The following is a 6510-nucleotide window of genomic DNA, read 5'->3' on the forward strand; positions in this document are numbered from 1 at the left end:
ACCAGGACAATGACATCTTTTTTTCAAAAGAAAAGTATATTTTTCGTCCCTCAATTCCTCGCGAAGTCTAGATTTAGTCCCTCAACTCTAAAACCGGACAACTTGCACCCCAAACTTTTGAAACCGGACAAGTTCAGTCCATTGTCTACGCAAACCCGGTATCAGCATAGTTTGACCGGTCTTCGTCCTTGTGGCAGTATTTCTCTTTCCTATCTTCTTCCTTCTCATATTGGCTTATTGAGGTATTTCATCGAACACATGCACTGTGTCCCACGAGGCCACGGAGGATGCAGGCAAGCTACGCGCGCGGTGGCGCTACCTCGTGCTCGTCCTCGACTTCCTCTTCTCCACTGCCTGGGAGCACGTGGAACCCAGTGCAGGGGCGGCGACGAGGAGAAGCTGAGCGTGTCCGCCATCTCCATCTGGCGCATAGTAGCAGCGCGATGAGGCAGCACCACGGGCATGCTGGGCGGGATCGCGGAGCTCCAGTACAGCCTCTCCAAGGCGACGGCGGTGGGCGTGGTGCGGCTGGTGGCGGACAAGCTGGCGCGCCGGCGTGCGTGTGAACTCCCGTGATCTCGGACGGTCAATTCGCTCGCTCGTGAAGTCAGGGTGTGTAGACGACAGCGATCATTCTGTTGCACACGGCGTCACGAACGCGCATCGGCCAGAGCGTACTCCTGCTGCACATGGCGTGCCACCATGCAGGAAGCCAGGAGAACCTGCTGTAGATATGCTGCTTGGCTGGTGCGTCGCGTACGCGTCTCTGACTCGTGGACGGTGTTGGTGTACGCGGATTGGTGAGCCAGCAGGCCAACGCAGGACGTGCAAGCAGCCATCCACATTTGTGCATTGGTGTATACCTGTGCACATAGCATGGTGCCACAATGCCATGCATGAAGCTGTGTGGTGCAACGGAGCTAGATGGGGACGTGGTTGATGAAGGAGTCCCGATCAAATCAGGCGACAATGACTGGTGGACAACGGGCATTTTCCTCGGACGCCGCGTGCCGAGCCAAACAACCATATCGCCCAGTTGCTGCGGCGAGGGCTCCATCGGCGAGGACCGCAGCAGCTGAGACGATGCCGAGCTGCACTGCTCCCTGGCGAGTTGCGAGTTTGCGAGCAACATGGAGCAGAGCATGACGGAGATGTTGATACTGAGCTGCACTGGCCCCAACCGTGGCTTTCTTTTGGCCTAAGCGAAGCAGCACACCGGCGCACAGGGCGTCGACCAGCAGCCGTCCACTGCGTAGTGCACCTGCACGAGCAACGTGAGCACCAGCGGGAGTAGCTAGCCACCGCTGTTTGGTCGTGGTTGGCACAGGCAATGCGTGCAAGGTGTTTGATGAAATGTTTCAGTAAGCCAATGTGAGAAGGAAGAAGGAAGGAGAGAGATAGACCGGTCAAAACCACCCTGAGTCAGCAACGATACCGGGTCAGCCGAGACTAGGGACTAAATTTGTCCGGTGTCAATAGTTGAGGATGCAAGTTGTCCGGTTTTGCAGTTGAGGGACTAAATCTAGACTTCGTCAAAAGTTAAGGGACGAAAAGTATACTTTTCTCTTTTTTCAACCACAAAGCACTGATTCCATAGTAATAGAAACTGGCCCTTCAACTCGAGCAAGTGATGATGTTCCTCGTGTTACAACTCAACTTAAGCCCGGTGATATTGAGCCAGATCCTGGTAAGAGAATACCTATTGATAATTTGGATCCCGACATTAGAGATCTTGCTAGAAGGGAGTACATTACCAAGGGCCCTTGCCAACCAACTGATCATAAATATGAATGGAAATGGGTAGGAAAAGGGTTTAGAAGCTTTCATGATTCTTGGTACAAAAATCATCGCGGCTGGTTGGAATATAGCATTGATAAAAATGCAACCTTTTGCTTTTATTGCTTTCTATTTAAGGAACCAAGAGTTGACAACTATGGTGTTCAAGCATTCACTAGGAATGGGTTTAAGAATTGGAAGGATGGACCTAAAATTCTTTATGAACATGTTCGTAAACATGATAGTGCTCATAATAAGGCTAGACAACACTGTGAGGCTTTGAAAAATCAGAGGCAAAATCTGCCACATGTGTTTGATCGAGGTACTCAGAAGGACGAAGAAGAATACAAAGCTCGTATCTTGATTATATTGGGTGTTATCAAATTTTTGCTGCTCCAAGGTCTTGCTTTTCGTGGACATGATGACTCCACTAGAACGAGGACTGACTGGGGATGCAAGAGCGAACCATAAGCTAACTTCACCTGAGATACGATTGGACTTGTGCAGAAGAGACCACCAAAACCATTGTTGATGAAATTGGAGATAGTAAATTTTCCTTACTTGTTGATGAGTCTAGAGATGCATCTATCAAGGAGCAAATGGCTATGTGTTTGAGGTCAGGCCGTCGTATGTATTGTATATGTGTCTTGTTGTGCACATATTTTCTCAAAGTTGTTATAAATTAATCATGCAATTGTGTCTTATGTAGGCATCTCAGCAGCCAAGGGGAGGTGATTGAGAGGTTTATTGCAATCAAGCATGTTCCTGACACGCAAGCAACTTCACTCAAGGTAGTTTTGGATGGTATATTTGCTACTCAGGGCTTGTCTATGTCTAATTTGAGAGGGCAAGGTTATGATGGGGCATCAAATATGAGGGGGGAATTTCATGGGTTGCACAGATTGATCTTGGAGGAAAATCCGTATGCTCATTATATACACTGCTTTGCCCATCAATTGCAATTAGTTTTTGTTGATATGCAAAGTGTTGTTCATCAGTAAGAGATTTTTTTGTATACACTAGCATGGTTGCCAAAATTGTTAATGCTTCATGTAAAAGACATGATCAGTTAGCCCAAGAGCAACATGATGAATTTGTGCGCCAAGTGGAGGCCGGGGAACTTCCTTGGGGGAAAGAAAAAAAACCAATTTACTAACCTTGCAAGACCCGGTGATACACGGTGGGGGTCACATCATAGGACCTTGTGTCGACTTATTTCTACACAAAGTTTCTTTGTAGCTCAGGCTACATGGAACCTCTTATCCTCAACCCTCCAGCCTTGCTTTGAGATCCATACTCTCCAACTAACTAACAACAACAAGATTTCTTTTTTTTTGTTTCTCGAAAATGAAACAACATATGAACTTCAAACTTTGCAGACCGAACAAACATTAGAACATCAATGTGTGAAAAAACTTTCAGATTTTTTGGTCTGATATAAATATACAAAATGAGATTTTCTTTGAATAAAAATATTATTTCAAGTATTTAAAATACATGAAAAAATCTGAAAGTTTTTTTCCTATATTGTAGTTAGAATGTATTGTTGTTCTGCAAATTTTGAAGTTCATATGTTGTGTCGTTTGAGAGAAACAAAAAAGACAAATGTGTTTGCACGGATCTTGATGCATAAATGGATGGCAAAGATAAGGGGTACCGTGTAGCCTGAGCTACAGAAAACCACACTCCTTATTTCTATGTGGAAACCAGTTCTGACGGTATTTGAAAATTTGTACAATGATGCTGATAATGTTGCACAAAGAACCTCAGCTGGTGGGTTGATAAACCACATGAAAACATTTGAATTTGTTCTCACGTTGCATCTTATGATTAGATTATTGGGCAAGGCTAATGATCTATCACAGTGCTTGCAACAGAAAAAACAGCATATTGTTCATGCCATGGGATTTATAAAAACCACAATGGACAAAATGCAAGAGATAAGGCAGAATGGTTGGGATGAGCTCTTCCAAGAGGTAACTGACTTTTGTCTCAAATACAATATTGTAGTGCCAAATATGGAAGATACAAGAACTGCTAATGGTCGTTCAAGAACTTGGGGTGGCCAATTGGTAACTTACCACCATCATTTCAGAAATGAAATATTCAGCGTGGTGCATGATCAAATTATTGTGTAATTAAACAACCGCTTTACTGAAAGATCTACTCAATTGTTAAGATGAATTGCTGGTCTTGATAGAAAGAATTGTTTTGCCAATTATGATGAAGACAAGCTTGTTGACCTTACTAGTATGTATGCTGCTGACTTCTCTGCATATGAAGTTAGTTTTGTCCTTAGAAATTAATTGGAATCATTCATTCATGAAGCAAGAGTTGATCCACATTTGATGAATTGTAATGACCTTGGTCATCTTGCCATGAAGATGGTTTTGAGTAATATGCACACAACTTTTCCATTGGTTTACAACCTTGTTGAGTTAGCATTAATTTTACCTGTTGCAACCACAACAGTGGAAAGGGCCTTCTCAGCAATGAGCATTATCAAGATCGTCATGAGGAACAGGATGGGTGATGATTGGTTGAATCACAGAATGGTATGTTACATTGAGCGAGATGTATTTGTTAGTATTGAAGAGTCAAAGATCATTGAGCGATTTTAGGGTTATCGCACACGCAAAGGCATTTTACCTCATCCTAGAGGTAATGTTTCATATTTTGCATCCATTAGCAATTTTTTTACTTGCTTTCTATGCACTGACTTGCATACCAACAAATTTTATACTTGAAGGTGAATCATCTGTTATTATTGAAGATGTAATCGTGGGAAGCTAAAATCAAACAACCCTTTGATTGGGTACCCTCTTTTCTATTATTTATCCTTTATATTGTTTTTTGTTATGTGTTACATTATCAGATGAAGCACTATTAGATATTATCTTCAGATTCTTATCATTTACAAATGAGCGCTACTATTGGTATGCCTTAAAACCGTGGTAGTTTTTCAGAAAAAGTTTGGCCCTTCATTTTTGGCCCGGGGCATCGGCCAATCCTGGCTACGCCATTGGGTTCAACATGACCGGCTACTAAAACCCCGCCGGCCAGCCTATAGCAGCTCCTCGCCTCTGTCCCCGGGATGAGTTGGTCAATGTTGTGCAACTCCTCCCCTTTGGCCCTGATTGCAGCATGTGCGGACGCCTTGCGACACAGCCGTCATCTGCAGCACCGGCGCCGCTACCACGGATCCCAGCAGGGCCTTGTGTCGCCAACCACACCATGAGAACCATTGGCCCCCCGTTTCGCAGCATCATGTCAGCGTTGCCGTCCAGCAGCCGTCGCAACGCAAAGGTGCCAGTCGCAGTAGCAACAGCTCCGCCAGTCAGAGTGGGAGAGGGCATGGGGTAGTCGCCGCTCACAGCACATGGTGGCTGCTGTCCGCTTGCAGCAACCAAGGGACCTTGCATCGCCAGTGTTCCATGGCCACTGCTTGCAGCACCATGTGGGATTTGCAGCGCCGCCGCCTCCTCCTGGCAGCAGTTATGTCCTCCGCCTGCATCTTCAAGGCATCGACCGCCAGAGAGAGCGCAAGAGAGCTTCCATGGTTGTATTGGATTTGGGCGAACAACAATGAGTGGTGGGAAAGCAACACCCTAGACGGCTAGAGGATAAGGATGGGCTGGGTCGTCTCGGGTCGTGTTGACTAAGCTATATGGGGGCACCGACGCGTGGCTCGCTATGGATGCGGCTGATGTTTCAAAATAATCATCAGGCTGAACTAAAGTATTTTCTTTCCTCACAATTGGTAGAAAAACGAGTTAGTGTCAGACGATTTTCCACAAAGCACACCAAGGCCGAAGCCGGCCGCACCACGGCGCTGAGCAGAACGAAACATGGGGGCGCCGGTGTTGAATCGAATGGCAACTACCCAGAGCCCGAGACGATGCGCCAGCGGTATCTCAGTTTTTTTTTTGAGGCAGGATGTTTACAGGTATGGTAACTGGATCATACAGTAGATCGAGCCATATGTGACGACCCACACCTAACGACTTAGCGTGCTTTGAAGGCTTGTGCCTCAAAGTTACAACTCCTACTTTCGTACAAGAAAAAAACAGCTTTTAAAAGAAGATTTCCTTGTTTGAATATCATGTATAATTGCCCCATAAGGTGCACTCGAGCCTGACTGAATATCGTTGATTGAACACTGGCAGTCCATAGCCAACTGAACACTTCCCATGTTCAAATCTGCAGCTAAGGAAAGGCCCTCCCTGCATGCCAACGCCTCCATGCATGTTGGGTCTGAAACATTGTGCACCACAATAGCTGAGGCTCCCAAGTATTATCCCTGTTCATCTCGACAGAAAAGCAGTCGCCACGCCAACAGTCCCATCCCGGGAGAAGGCACCGTCAACATTAATTTTGGTTTGTACCATACCTAGCTCAGCGAGATAAGAATCAACAAAACAACGAATTTGCTCGGGACGTTGGAAGATACTGTCATTTATAGCCTTACGCCGTGCTAAGATGGTCCAAAGGGTGACAATCATCCTTGTAAAATCCTCCTGTGACACTGTATCATGCTTGAAGAACATCCATTGTTTTGCATTCAGCTCGGTGCATGAAATCATATGTTCTGTTAGGCTAGGATCTGAAAAGTCACAATGAGGGGCTCAATTATTCGACAGCGAACAAGAAGGCAAAGAAGCTCACTCAGAAACGAAAGCATCGATGCCGAGAAACCATCTTTTATATCTGTATTTACTTTGTGCACGCACTTGA

At 45.6% G+C, this 6510-nt stretch overlaps 1 pseudogene; it reads left to right on the plus strand.

Annotated features, from left to right (window-relative positions):
* On the plus strand, positions 1 to 4666 carry LOC147957431 (uncharacterized; annotated as a pseudogene).
* The last annotated feature ends 1844 nt before the right edge of the window (positions 4667 to 6510 follow it).

Source organism: Triticum urartu, chromosome 7A (assembly GCF_056163025.1).
Source record: "Triticum urartu cultivar PI428250 chromosome 7A, HENAU_Tu73, whole genome shotgun sequence".
NCBI lineage: Eukaryota > Viridiplantae > Streptophyta > Magnoliopsida > Poales > Poaceae > Triticum > Triticum urartu.